At 48.8% G+C, this 15,051-nt stretch overlaps 1 protein-coding gene and 1 pseudogene across 1 annotated transcript in view; one reads left to right on the top strand and one right to left on the bottom strand.

The window, feature by feature from the left end:
• Positions 1-15,051, top strand: part of LOC147619841 (isocitrate dehydrogenase [NADP]-like) — a 106,247-nt gene that overhangs the window by 64,059 nt on the left and 27,137 nt on the right. The window lies entirely within an intron of this gene.
• Positions 743-4,584, bottom strand: LOC147619842 (uncharacterized; annotated as a pseudogene).

The following is a 15,051-nucleotide window of genomic DNA, read 5'->3' as shown; positions in this document are numbered from 1 at the left end:
AGACTTTTGAAAGATAAAGTCAAGGAAGCACCTATCTTAGCATTACCCGATCCTAGTCGGTCTTATATTCTTGAAATTGATGCCAGTGATTATGCAATCGGGGGGCTGCTCTATTCCAAGATGATAGACCTATTGCTTTCGAGAGTAAAAAGCTAGAGGACACTCAATCTCGTTGGCCAACCCTTGAGAAGGAGCTTTATGCTGTCATTCACGCTCTCAAGGTTTGGAGACATTATTTATATGGCTCCAAGTTTGTGGTATTGACTGATCATCAGTCAATCAAGTATGTGTGTGATGCAGATGATTTGAGAGGAAGGAAAGCCCGATGGGTTGAGTTAATGCAAGATTTTGATTTCTTGATTCTTTATTGAAAGGGGTCCATGAATAGTATCGTAGATGCGCTTAGTCGAATTAGAGAGGTGAATACTTTGTCGTTCATGAAAGGGATCCATGAATAGTGTCGTAGATACGCTTAGTCGAATTAGAGAGGTGAATACTTTGTCGTTCATTGAGATTTCTACTGACTTATTTCAGTCATTGAGAGGGCTTTGCAAGACTGATAGTTATTTTGGTCCATATTGGCAGAAGATCCAGGATGGGAGCTCATTGATTGAACAACACTCGGTGACTGAGCAGCCTACCATTCAGGCTGCACGAGGTCAGTGGATGATTCAGAATGGTTTACTATTCCGTAATGACAAAATTTGTGTACCACAAATCCCGAACATTAGGTCCAAGGTTCTTAAGGAGTGTCATGATGCTCCTTCTGCTGGATAGCCTGGGATACACAAGACATTAGCTTTAGTGAAACACACTTTTTATTAGCGAAAGATGAAAGGGTATGTAGAAGATTACGTCCGCAAGTGTCAGGTTTGTCAAGCAAATAAAGTTGAATGCTTTAGACAGGTTGGGATGTTGCATCCTTTGTAAATTCCAGGTAATAAATGGGAAAGTATTTCCATGGATTTTATTACTGGATTGCCAAGAACACGTCAAGGCCATGATTCTATTTGGGTTGTGGTGGATCGCTTAACAAAAATGGCTAGATTTTTACCGACACGGAAGACCATTATAGCTATGCAATTAGCAAGGCAATTTATCGAGCAATTGTTTAGACTGAAACGGGTTACCGTAGGACATAGTCAGTGATAGGGACTCTAAGTTTACAAGTGACTTTTGGAGGCTTGTTTTTGAAAAGTTGGAAACAACTTTGAATTTGAGTTCCTCAGATCATCCTCAATTTGATGGCCAGGCTAAAAGAGTTAATCAGATTTTGGAGAATATGTTTCGTGCTGCATATGTCTCCAAAAGACAGAGTTCATGGGAGGAAGATAAAGGATTATCTTCCTATGTTAGAATTTGCATATAATAGTACTAAGCATACGAGTACAGGTTTTAGTCCTTTCATGCTTATGTATGGTTTTTAACCTAGATCACTTGTTACAGTGGGATTTTCAAAACTTAAGCATGATGCAGGGCGTAATTTTTTGCAAGATATGCAAGAAATGTTACAAGTTGCAAAGGAATCTATTAGAAGTACTCAAGACAGAGACATATTTTATTCTAATAGACATCGTTCACCCAGAGAGTTCTCTGAAGGAACGATGGTGTATTTGCGAGTTCCGAAAGATTTCGAGACTTTACGGACAGGTCGATCAAAGAAATTATCCCCTAGATACTGTGGACCATTTCGTATTACACGACGGATTGGTTTAGTCGCATATCAACTGGATTTGCCTTCTCATGAGAAAGTTCATCCCGTATTTCATGTCAGTAGACTTAAGGAAGTACTGGGTGGAACAAACCAGTTAGTTACTCCTCAAGAAATCATAGATGTCGAGGACATGACATTTGTTCCACACGAACCGGAAAAGATTCTTGGTTTTCGTGCAAGACGATTGCGTAATACACTTATCACGGAATACAAGATCAAGTGGAAGGATCGTTTTGAGGAGGACACTACATGGGAGACATTGACTACTCTTCAGAGGGATTACCCTGGCTTTTTAGTGAGCTCAGGAGTCAGCTCTTAGAGGAAGGGGAGTATGTCATGTGCACAGTGTGTATCTACCGTGTGCTACACGCACACAAGACTAGCTTCGAGGCTTGGGGAAGCTTGGAGCTAGGTAGGCTAATTGGCGAGTTGGGCTAGGGATAGACTAATGAGCGGGCACCCAAGTATGGACGGAAGGGCGCCCAAGTATGGACGCTCAATGACCGGCCAAGAGCCTATAAAAGGGTGGCCAAGGTTAGTCAATGGTTCATAGAGTTTCGTGTGTCTTTGTGAGAGCTCCATGGTCAGGAGCCTAGATCTAGTGCAGATGTGCACCTCCTTTATGCAGCCAAGGCCGACGAGGGTAGCTTCGTGGTGGTATGGGACGTCACGAGGTAGAGATTGGTCGGCGTGTCCAACTAGATAGCTCAGCTCGTGGCTCGGTGGGGACAGCCAAGACATGTGGGCTTGCCCACGGTTGTCAAGGTTGGGAGGTGAGTCAAGCCTGCAACCCCTTCACGTTGCTTGGTTTTTTTTTGCAGGTTTCGAGTCTTGTACTAGGAGCGTTCTACGAGGCGATCCTATGGGGATTTGACACAATTGCATGAGGGATCTTTGATGCCTTCATTTTTACAAATTCATCATCAATCATCACCTTGCGCACACCCTGCATACATCTCTCATCTAAGAGAGTAACCAGCATAATAAAAAAGTATGCAAACCGAGTTGCAGAAGGCTTCACCAAGTCGTCCTTGCTGAGTTTTCTAAACAATGCCAACACTGTGGACTTTCTTGTGACAAATATGACAGCTTGAGTTGCTTGGTTTAGCACTTTCGCAACCCAAGAAATTTTGCCAATGTCCTCAAACAAGAGGTCCAAGCAATGGCATGCACATGTAGTGTAGAAAGTGGTCGGCCACTCTTGTTCAACTAATTGCCCAGCCCGAACGCAATTCAATGCGTTATCCATGCATACCTGCACAACATTTGCTGGGCCAACCTCAATGATAATCTGCTTTAAATGCTGGAAAATAAACTCCCCAGACTTGAACTCCCTAGATGTGTCCAGATTTTAGGAATACAAATGAATGGAGCATGCAAGAAAATTTATGATAGGCTTGCGCCTAGTGTGTGACCATCCATCAGAAACAATGGTGCATCCATATTGTTTCCATTTCTCGCACACACCCATGATCTCATGATCAATGCATTTGACCTCATCCACTAACTCAATGGTGCGTAAGCAATGGTAAGATGGAGGCACATACGAAGGATCGGCATGTGCAATTGCCTTCACCATCTCCAAAAAATAAGGACTCCTCACTTTCCAATGGGAAATGTCCTCTGCATAAAAGAATCTGCGCACTGCAATGGTTGCTTGCTTTCGTGCTTGTACATTCCATGCATTTGCCGAATCGCCCTTCCCTTTAGACAACTTTCTCTTCTTACATGATGACCCAATATTTGCATTGTCGCTAACTTGTGTACTTCCCTGTGTGTCCCATAGTTGCGTGCACTTTTGATTTTATAGGTTAAAAAAACGGACGCAAGTCAATGTCGGTTTTTTTTTCGCTTTTCCTTACGTGCGTGTGGCGTCTCTGTGCAGCGCTCAAGTCCTCTCCTGCGGGCGTCTCTATGTGGCGCTTAATTCTCTCTCTCTCTCTCTCTCTCTCTCTCTCTCCCGCACATGCTCAAGTCTCTCACTGTACTCCACTCACCTCCATAACGTACCCCCCCCCCCCCCCCCCCCTCACTATATTCACACCCTATAAGGGTTTCTATTTACCTTCCAGTTCCAGTTTCATTTTCTAGGTGCCAGTAGTATCATCTTTATTTTTCATTTTCTGGTTTTTTTATCCAGACATTGTATCAGATCCACCATGATGTAACTTTTTGGTCTCATAGGTCATTATGGCCTTTTGAAGACGTTAATATAACATTTCATTTCATTTTCATTTCTCCCTCCCACAAAATTGAGACTAAAGGTTGTATAGTATTAGTAAGTGTTTTAATATTCATTATGAATCTTCAAACTTCATATTTTAAAATTTTATAAGTTAACTATAAATTTTGTATACATATATATGTATATATCGGGGGCAGCGTTCACTACGTTTGGAATCTTTTCAGCATGTTTTCCAAACGTACTAAACGTATCGTTCACTACGTTTGGAACCACCTTGGTGTGCCCATTGATGCGGACTCTGCACCCTGAGATACATCTCCACCCAAATCATCCACCAAAGCATCCACAAAAGCCTCTCGGCCATGAACATTGCTACGACTGTCTGCATGCAACCTCCTACAAACATCTTTAACCTATTCTGATACATTTGCGCAAGGTTCCACACCATGGCCAACCAAGCCCAACATGTGTGCCCGAATGCGTAAGCAACTTTGAGTGTAGTCCCATAGGTCTCGCGCCGTCATGAAGAGCGCCTCTCCATAATCACCACTCTACCATCTCTATAGAAGGGCGGGCCTCCATCCCATTGATGAGGGCAATAATTGCATTTATAGGTGAATTGCTCTTTCCCAAGGGCCTTCACTTGGGTCACATATTGCCACTCCGGACACTTGTTTCGGCCCATTTGTAAAAAGGGCGATTTAGACAGAACTTCGTTAGAGGTTGAAGAGGCCGACATTGGACAGAAAATTGAACATTCGACAAACGTCAGTGACAAGTCTTGACTCTTGAAGTATGTACTATGATAGTATGAAGAGGGCTCATAGCCTATGACACTCAGTTGGAACAATTATAATTTATAACTTATAAGCACAGTTTGTTAGTCATCGAGATTCGACATACAGAAGGCCAAAGTCATTCTGGTCAAGAACAAAAAAGGAACCATTTCCCAGCGCCCAGTGCTCACTATATTTTGCCTACCTAAGGAGGTAGTGGATGCATTCGAGAATCAAGACTAAGTACCTAAAGGCTAAGATTTTCGACTTGCGGGGGGGGGGGGGGGGGGGGGGGGGGGGGCAGGGCCGAGGGAGTAAATGCAGGGGGCGCACTCGCAGGCTGGCCGTTGTAAAGGGGGGCGTAGGCAAAAAAAGGCAGTGGCCCATGGGCACGCTGCACAGTAGTAAGTACATAGGGCCTAGTACATAGTGATAAGCATATTGTATACACTATACAGTATACTGGTAAGTTGTAACTGTATGATAGTACAGTGAGTCGTGAGTCGTGAAACAGCTGTGGCCCGTGGGGAAAATCAAAAAAGGCTCAAGCTTGTACTGTGTACTATGTACATTTTTTTACCCGGCTCAAGTCTCAGCTTCGAACTTCGAGACTCGAGTTTGCTTTGCTTGGAAGTTGGGGGCCTCAACACAGTCGCGTACATCCGCTCAGCGCAACAGCACGCCAGCATGGAAAGCCACGAACGTCAAATCGGCAAGGCACCCAAAATTTTTGGAAACCCCCAATTTTTAGGGCAAAGTACGAAAAACCATTCTGTACGATGAGGGACGTGGGTGTGGGTGGACGTCTAGAATTCCTGGTGGACGCGTGGATCAAAAACTATGCTTTTATCTTTATTCACAGGAGATAGAGCTGAAGGAAGAGAGAGTGCAGAGATGACACTAGATTGGGTCCCAATCTACCCACCTAAGGGCCCCCTCCCACAAGCAGGAGTATTTGCTTTATTACTATTGTTACATTGCAGAAAACTTACTGAGAATGATGACAGAAAATGCCAAACGTAAGGACGATGTAGACCTGCTGAACCATTAAACGGGTTGAAGACAACTTTGAAGCACTTCGGAGAGCCTTATGCATACCTAGATCTGTTGAGGGAGATGCACTACTGAAGGCTGAATGCTGAAGCAAACTTCGGGCTTCCTTGGGACTGAAGCACTAAGGAGCTTGGGCTGAGACTGCTGGTATGCAAAAGACGGAGGTCTTAAGCACACATATTCTGCCCTTTTCTATGCTGAATAGAATGAAGAATGAGATGATTCTTGCTATGGACCGAGGGCTTGCTTATGTATGGGTTTTGCTACTGGTCAGTGGATTCATAGTGTTGTTGGCCAGCTAATTAATGCCACGATTGCTGAATGTTAAGTATTAAATGCTATTTATCCTATCCTGACTTCATACGTGTGGCACATCTTATTATGCTACTAGCCGACAGCTATAAAGACCTCTCGACTGTTGTCTTAAGCCGAGCAGGGTTGCCGACTGGTTGCTAGACCCCCTGTATGCCTTGTAAGTGTGGCCCATGGTACCCACAAGCACTTTGGCTCATAGGTTGGCCCCCAAGGGCTGGCCTAGAGCTCTGTTAATCTAAGTGCCTTTTAAATGCTTGCTAATGCTAGGCTGACTTAAATGCTTGGTTGTTCTCTAAGTGGGTTAAGTGATAGATTGTGACACCTATGGCTTGGAATGACCTATGTAGCTCGTGCTTGACTTGTCCTTGGACTAGGGATGGTGTACTACAAATGTTTCTAAAAAGATACTATTTTTGTATATGGATAGCATTGATGATGAGCCAGTGTGTCACATTGCACCTCAATGCATGGGTGCATGTGACATTACCTCCTGCATAGCTTGGCGATAGTTGCATAGCATCCAAGTAGTCTGCCACTAACTGGGGGTACTCCTGGAAGAATTCCTTGTCAAGCTAAACAGCTTCGTGAGTGCCTGGATCTCTGAATTTTGTGTAGAACTGCCTGATTCTTCGACCGGAATCATGCTTCCACTTATGGAAGAGAGTCTGCTCGGACTCGATGATTTTTGATTCGTCGACCACTTCAGGATGTTGCTTATTTGGAACCTCTTGTGGGGATGATCCAACATACAGCAATAACCATGAGACATGGAAGACATCATGCATAGTCCAAATGTCTGGCAACTTCAACTTCATGGAGACATCACTGAACTTCTTTACAATAGAAAATGGGTTGAAGCTTTGGATAGAGAGCTTGGGACAATGCTTGCCCACTTGCTTTAATGGTTGCTTCATGATGGAGAGAAATACCCAATCTCTCTCCTTGTAGTTGACATCTCGTCTAGAGTTGCTGGCTTTCCTGGTCCGAAAGAGTTTTTCTCCTTAAAATTGAATTTATGCATGAATAGATGCATAATTTTTTAAAAATAAATGCGTTACTTTCATCAAATTTTGATTTTATGCATAGAAAGATGCATAAAGAAATTTCTTTTATTTCAAAAGAGTTATTCTCATTATTTTTGATTTTATGCATAGAAAGATGCATAAAAGATTTATTTTTATTTTGAAAGTGTTATTCTCCTTAAAATTGAATTTATGCATAAATAGATGCATAATTTTTTTTAAATTATATAAAAGCGTTATTTTTATCAAATTTTGATTTTATGCATAGAAAGATGCATAAAAAAATTTATTTTTATTTCAAAAGAGTTATCCTCATTAAAATTGAATTTATGCATAAATAGATGCATAAACGGATTTTTATAAAAGTTCTGTGCTTTGGTTAGGTGCTCCTTTATGGACTCAATAATCTCTGAGAATGTATGTGTGGTCTTGTTGGCCTCCAATAATGGCGACACCATGCTCGTAAGTGCATAAACCGGTATAACAGCCTGTATGTCGCATCCATGAGCGCCAAAACCTGTAAAACAGCCTGTATATTGCATAAAACCAGAAATTTTAGCGAGCTTTAGGACTGTTTTGCTGAAATTCAGCCATCCGTGGTGTGCAAGATGGTGTAGAGTAGTGAAAATCATTTTCCCCAAGCTGGATATGGATATGGTGATCTTAGAAATGAAGAGAAATGGTGAAAAATCAGAGTTTTCAGCCTCCAAAAACTACTCGAAGCTCAAACTCGCCCAAGAGATAACTCTCTCATGTTCAAATAAACAAGAAAATGCTACAATGCCATGTGTAGAGCTGAATTGACAAGTGTAAGAACACTTGTCTCACTTTTATTCTCTTATGTGCCACATGTCCCAAATCCAAAGGCCAAAAATTCCACAATCTTCAGCTCTAAACATAGCCCAAATGATAGCTAATTTCAAGAGAAGAGCTTTTATTATTAAAAAGATACTTTTTGGGCTATAAGTGACTTTTAAATCGCTTTTCTGAAGTGTTTTTGGGCAAGAACTATTTAAGAACTTGTACTCAAGACTTCTCCAAGGAGTCTTATCGAATATAATCCGGAGGGAGAGGGTCGGGCCAAGGCTATTCTGAACCCTAGTGTGGTGTCTTCTCACTCTACTCTCTTTCTTTTATTTTCAGATTTTCTCAAGGTTTTATGCGTGAAGAAGTTGTTTTCTTGAAGATAAGCTAAGTACCCATGCCACAGCCCTTACGAAGGTCTGTTATAGTGGTATCACAACCTGAAGCATCAAAATAGAGGTTGCTGATATAAAAAAATGTAACACGCAAAAAAAAAGTTGTTTAAAAAAAGTGACGTGGCGTTGATGTCGATGGTTGTGGGTGTTGTAGGCTTGGACAATGGTTGATGGCGTGGTTGAGGAAGTGCCAAGTTGGGAAGAATTGCCATAAGACTAGCTTGTAGGGTTGTTAGCAAGTGTTGATATTGGAGTTACATGGCTTCCCGATCGAGCTTATGTTGATACTCCAACGTTCCTTGTTTGCTTGGCGTCGCTTGGCGTCGATCTTTAGTCTCCTTGTGTTTGGCTTATCAACTACCTTTTTTTGTAATAATTCTTTCTATTTGATCCTTAGTGCTAGGCTTCATTATGGCTAAGTATTCCTTGCATCTTCGGAGCTCTGATAGAAACTCAGTACACAGTCCTTTGTATGAATGTATACTCTTAAGTGTATGTGAGCTGAAGAAAGAGAGAATGTAGTGGGGCATAAACTGGCAGCCCGTAGCTCGCTGAAGCTCCCGCCTCCACCCTGCATTGTGCGCCCGCCTGCACGCCCCCCCTCTCTCTATCGCCTGTGCGCCTCCCACCTCTCCGCCTGTTCGCTTTTTCACCCCCCGCCTGCCTTCGCTCCCCTCTGCTCGCCTTTTGCGCCCCCCCCTCCTGCCTCCCCCGCCTCTTCGTATTTTCGCCCCCAACCCCCTCTTCGCCTGTTCGCCCCCCCATCCCCTCTGTCGCCTGTTCGCCCCCCTCCTGTCCGCCTGTTCGCGCCCGCCCCCCCCCCCCCCTCAGCAGCGCCCTGCCTCCCCTCCCTTTCGTTTTGTTGCCGCCGCCCCCTCCCTCCCCCCCCCCCCCCCCCCCCCCGAGGGCTTCTCCTTCGTTTTCCCCCTCTCCCTCCTCTTGCGTGTTGTTCACCCCCAGGGGGTTTTGTTTTTCTTCATTTTCATCCGGTCTTCCGCCTCTTTGGGTGCAGCCCGTTTCTTGCAGGTTTTCCGCATTCGCCTCGCCTTCGCCTGAGCTTCAGACTCTGATGGAGACTCCTCCCGCCTCGCCAGGGACTCACCCGCAGCCCCCTCGCCCGCCCCCGAGGTCATCCCCATCAGGCTTTCTCTTTCGCCGAAAGAGGAAGCGAGCCTCACTGCAGAGGTGGAACACCTCCAGGCTCATTCCACCATCTGCCGTATAGTCGGCACTCGCCCCAGCAGAGGGGAGATCAGGGATCTTCTTCAGGCTCGCCTTCTTGCAGATGTGGGCAAGATCCTGAATGTACAGCTCCTGGGCCGAGGCCATTATCAAATCGAGTTCGAGGCCGCCCAGAGCGTTGCCAAGGTCCTTGCCATGAGTCCTCTGGACATCAGGGGTGCTCGGGCTTTCTTCAGACCTTGGCAGCATGGATTTGACCCAGCAGCGGCGGAGCAGGGAGAGCGCCTCTTCCATATTACAGTTTGTTTCCCTGGTCTCCGCCGGGAGTATCTTCCGCTCCTCCCCAGGCTCGGAGCATTGGTGGGCTCGGTACTAGAGACGGGCCCCTCAGCAGCTTCAGTGGTGGCCAGAGCAGCGGGGCTACCTTCGGTTAGAGTGTTGGTGTCTGACATCTCCTCCCTTCCTAAGGTCATTCAGCTACCTAGGATAGGGGGGGGTGGATAGATCAGAGAGTGGAGTTCTCGGGGCTCCCGAACCAGTGCTTCATTTGCAGGCAGGTCGGTCATCTGGCCAAGGCCTGCCCTCGCAGGAGACCTCGACCCTCACCACAGCAGCAGGCTACTGATGGCCCGCCCACAGATTCGGCTCGGCAGGCTGCCTCAGGGACACCTGCTCAGGCCACAGAGACCTCGGAGTGGCAGCATGGACAGGGGCGCCGCCGAGGGAGACAGCCACAGCAGCACGCACAGAGACCGCTGCAGCAGCAGCCACAGTCTCAGCCTCACTGGGTTCCCGTGAGGAACAGCTTTGCTCCCCTTCAAGAGGAGACCCCTGCAGCGACTGAGGACCAGGAGATGCCAGCTCCCCCTTCTTCACCCCCCCCACCCCCGTCCCCTCCCACCGCCTCGTCTTCACCTTCGCCTCCTCCCGCCTCCGCTCCGGTTTCGACAGCGGCTCCCTCTCCACCTCCCTCGCCTCCCCCTCCCCCTCCGCCCGCCTCACCTTCCCGGGAGACCCTGGCAGTTCCCTAGCGCTCACCTGCAGTCCGGAGAGCGCTGAGCACTGACCTCGCTCGAGCATCACAGAGGAGACCTATGCCGATTAGGGCCTCACGGATTTCATCTATCCGCAGTCGGCTGAGTCGCCTTGGCATTAGACAGCGCTCGGAGGCCTTTGATTATACCTTTACACGGCTTTTTGGAGCAGAGGGCCCCCATGAGCCAGCACCCATTCGAGTTCATGTAGTGATACCTTCGGCCCGCGGGGAGGAGGCACTAGACTCAGCGGTGGCCTTCTCGTTCCCTCTATGTGGACCTTGTGATCGGGAGTGGACTCTAGAGCTCGCTCTCAGCACTTTGAAGACTCAAGCAGTTGAGTTTTCTCACCACATGAGCGATCTGGAGGTGACTGATGTGATAGGCCGACTTTGGGAGTTGGCTCATTTTTTCTTGGATCCCGGGAGTGTGGATACCTCAGTGATTCGGCATTTGGTCGTGCGTATAGTGGCAGACTTGGCGCGCGACCCTGGATATGTGAGTATACACGAGGTTTCTCTGTCAGAGCAGGAGGCAGTCGCCATGGGCCACAGCCACTGGCGCCTGATCCGGGATTCTTGCAGTACACCGGGTGGGCAGATTCGCAGCCGTTCGGATGGGGACTACTCTCCATCCAAGCCGCTTGCGAAGGCCCGCCGTACGGCTGAGACAGCATCCACCTCAGCAGGGCATCCATGAGGATCATCTCATGGAATGTACAGGGCCTTGGCGGAGCACACTTTATACGCTATCGAGGTTGCTTGAGGCAGGAGCTTCAGAGATACCTGGTTGGTGGCAGCATTGACATTTTGATGATGCAGGAGCACCACTTGGGTGAGAGCAGGATCCGGAGATATGGTTCGGTGATGCCTGGTAGATGGGACACTTTTTGGTCTGCAGGGTTTGGTCCTTTGGGTGGACAGGGAGTAGTATGCATGGTTATTGCAGATGTATGGCGGCAGGCCATTGTGGATCGAGGGATCATTGTGCTTGGTAGAGCACAGTATGTCATTCTGAGGATGCATGATGAGCTATTGGGTGTGCTCAACATCTATGCGCCCAATCATGCTAGTGCCAGAGCAGAGTTTTGGACTCAGGTTACAGATGCATTGCCAGAGGCCGCACATTGGTGTGTTGGGGGAGACTTCAACATGCTTGAGGACCCGGCAGATAGGGTGGGAGGCAGTCATGTTACAGTGCACGGCACGGAGCTTGCAGCTTGGGACCGGTTTTGCATGTCACTGAGGATCACTGATGCATGGCACCATGGGGCTTTCTCCCGATCTCAGGACAGTCTTAGTTTCTCTCGGTCGGATCGCCGGCAGGGAGGGACTAATCTATCTCGGATTGATCGCTTTTATGTGGGCGATTGGTTAGGGGAGCGAGGGGGCTCCGTCGGCATTCTCGCTGGCACCTCATTTTCAGATCATGCGCCAGTTATATTGACATTGGAGGAGGGGACACGGGAGCCCAGCTTGCAGTTGAGGATCCCAGAGAGGGTACTTGCAGATCCCAGTCTCGCTGAGGACATTGAGAGGATCTGGCATGATAGTCAGTGCTCTGACCAGGATGCAGCGGGCCAGTGTGCCCAGGGACTCATTGATCTTAGCTCTTTTCTACATGCTGCAGCTTTGACACGACTGGGAGAGATTCGCGAGCGGGAGCAACGGCTGAGACGCAGCCTTGCTTCGCTACAGCGCCTTCAGGAGCAGCAGCCTGCATGTGAGTGGGTGGCGTCCCAGCTGAGCCAGGCACGCCAGGAGGTTAGAGAGGTGGAGGAGCAGAGACATGAGTTTTACTATCGTCGTCAGGCCTCTCAGTGGACGCAGCTTGGTGATAGAGTGACTGGGGAGTTTTTTGAGATCACTGGACCCCGTCATGCGCGAGCAAGAGTTCGACAGCTTGGTAGACCGGATGGATCGATAGCTACTGAGCTCGGGGAGATCAGAGCCATTGCCACTGCTTTTTATAGTGACCTGCTTTCAGCGGAGCCAGCCACTGAGGATCGAGATGTGTGCAGACAGACTGTGTGGGCCCATGTGCAGAGGAGGGTCAAAGACCATATGCGCACAGTTCTAGGTGCGCCTCTGTCAGAGATTGAGCTTGCCGAGGCCTTGAGGGTCCTGCCACGACATAGTTGCCCAGGGGAGGACGGACTGACGCCGGCCTTTTTTATGCGCTATTGGGACCTTTTGGGGCCAGGCCTCCGCAGGGGCTTTCAGCATGTTTTGGACACTGGGGTGATGCCGCAGAGCTTTTCAGAGGGCTTGATCTATCTTATCCCCAAGGGGGAGGGAGTATCGGATGACATTCGGCATTGGAGGCCTATTACGATCCTCAATACTGTCTACAAGGTCTTAGCAAAGGCCTTGAGTTTGAGGATCCAGCCCTTCCTGGGGGAGTTGATTCATGCTACTCAGACAGGATTTGTCAAGGGGCGCAGTATCCTTGACAACATCTTTACTTTCTGGGAGGCGACAGCCCGAGCTAGGTTTCTTGGCGAGGACTTGGTCGTGATGCTTCTCGATTTTGAGAAGGCATACGATAGAGTTGATTGGGGATTCTTAGAGGGCACTATGCTACGCCTGGGCTTTGAGCCAGGATGGATCAGAGGGGTGGCAGCTTTGTATTCCACAGCTCGCAGCCAGGTGCTGATTGCAGGAGGTCGGGGGCCGAGTTTTGAGCTGACCAGATCAGTCCGTCAGGGGTGTCCTCTCGCCCCTTTCCTTTTTCTCTTCTCTGCGGAGGCTATGAGTATGTATTTGACGGCAGAGGACGTTGGTTTGAGAGGACTTCAGCTCCCAGTCCGGGGGGAGGATTTGCTTGATGCTGAGTTTGCAGACGACACGGGCTTATTTTTGCATGGCCAAGAGGCCAATCTTTCGGGCAGAGCAGTCGCTCCAGGTTTTTAGTGCAGCTTCGGGAGCATTGATCAATTGGCGCAAGACAGTGGCCTTCTGGATCAGTAGTGCTCCCACTCCGGCATGGAGCCCGGACCCCGGTTTTAGATGGATTCCTCCAGGCACAGCGGTGCGGTATTTGGGATGCCAGATTGGCCTCGATTTGTCACCTGAGCAGCAGATTGCCCCGCTTCTTCTGAGCATTCGGAAGAAGCTATTGTATTGGAGTACAGCTCGACTATCCTTGGCTGGGAGGGTGGTGGTGGCAAATCAGGTGCTGTTAGCGACTATGTGGTACATTACGTCTTGCTGGATTTTCTCGAGCTCTTGCATCGGCCAGGTACAGAGGCTGATCAGGAACTTTCTGTGGTCTGGGCGGGACGGTCAGCCAGCTCGGGCGAAGGTTGCATGGGCAGTTATTACACTTCCGCTGGCTCAGGGCGGTTTGGGCATTATAGATCCAGTCGATCAGAGTAGAGCCTTATTGGGGAAGCTTATTGTTCGGGGGTTGCTTCCAGGCGCTGAGCCTTGGAAAGAGCTCCTCTTGCAGCGACTGCAGGCCCGGGCGCCTCCTGCAGGGGGTACTTGGGCACCAGAGATTCGCTGGATCTTCATAGAGATGAGGAGGACAGGCCTCAGTAGAGGATGGGAGGACAGATTTGCTTTGAGTATCCTAAGAGCTTGGGAGCTGCTGAGACCGGGGCTCTCTCAGCGGCCTCCTTCTTGTGTTGAGGAGCGGGCCAGGCAGCCGCTCATCTGGAGCCCAGCGGTTCGTACTGAGCAGGGTCATATGCTGGGTTCTCGGCCTTGTCTAGCCTGGGGACCTTTAGCGGTAGGCCCAGCTCATAGTTTTGGAGACTGGCAGGCTTTCTGCAGTCTACCAGAGGAGACCCAGGTGGAGAGGCTGAGTCACTTCAGAGGGGGGTTGATTATGAGGGATGATATTCAGGAGGCACTTACAGAGGAGTGGTTCACACCTCTCAAGCCAGTGGCCCCACGGTGGATGGGAGCCTTTACACAGTTGAAGATCCTGATTGCTGTCAGAGCTAGCACTGAGGATGGCAGATGCCTCTATTATGAGATTCAGGATGAGGGCAGACTCCAGAGAGTGGAGGTGGAGTCGCCTTTGGTTGCAGAGTGCACCTTTCAGAGGATTCGGGTAGTGGCTGCCGCTTCTCGGAAGTGGCATATTGACCCCGACCCTGCTGACGTGCTCCCGGATTGGCGCATATGGGCATATGCAGCGCGTCCCTTGGCCCGGTTACAGTGGGACCCCGGGGAGTACGAGTGGCATGATCCTTATGCATCCCTTGAGGCCACAGAGATCACTTTTTTCCAGTATACTGTTCGGCTGGGACGGCATATTTTGACGGCGAGGAGGACGGTTTCTCCAGCGGCAGCGGGGCATTGGCGATTGCAGGGACTATCACAGGAGTTCCTGGAGGATTTCTGGGCTCGGCTCTGGGCTAGTCGACAGGCCCGCAGGATCTCGGCTTTTCAGTGGCTGGTCGCCCACAGGGGCTCAGCAGTTGGCACTTGGCTTGTTTACAGCGGTCTTCCGGCGGCCTGCGTCCGATGCGGCCACCCTATGGAGACACAGAGACATTGCCTTTGGGACTGCCCTCAGGCACAGCAGATTTGGCTGCGGATGCTGCGTATTCTGGCCCCCCT

Source organism: Cibotium barometz, chromosome 32, assembly GCF_041138505.1.
Source record: "Cibotium barometz isolate CiBa-2024 chromosome 32, ASM4113850v1, whole genome shotgun sequence".
NCBI classification, from domain to species: Eukaryota; Viridiplantae; Streptophyta; class Polypodiopsida; order Cyatheales; family Cibotiaceae; genus Cibotium; species Cibotium barometz.
Note: the sequence above shows the minus strand (reverse complement) of the source record. Positions and strands in the feature narration are given on the sequence as shown.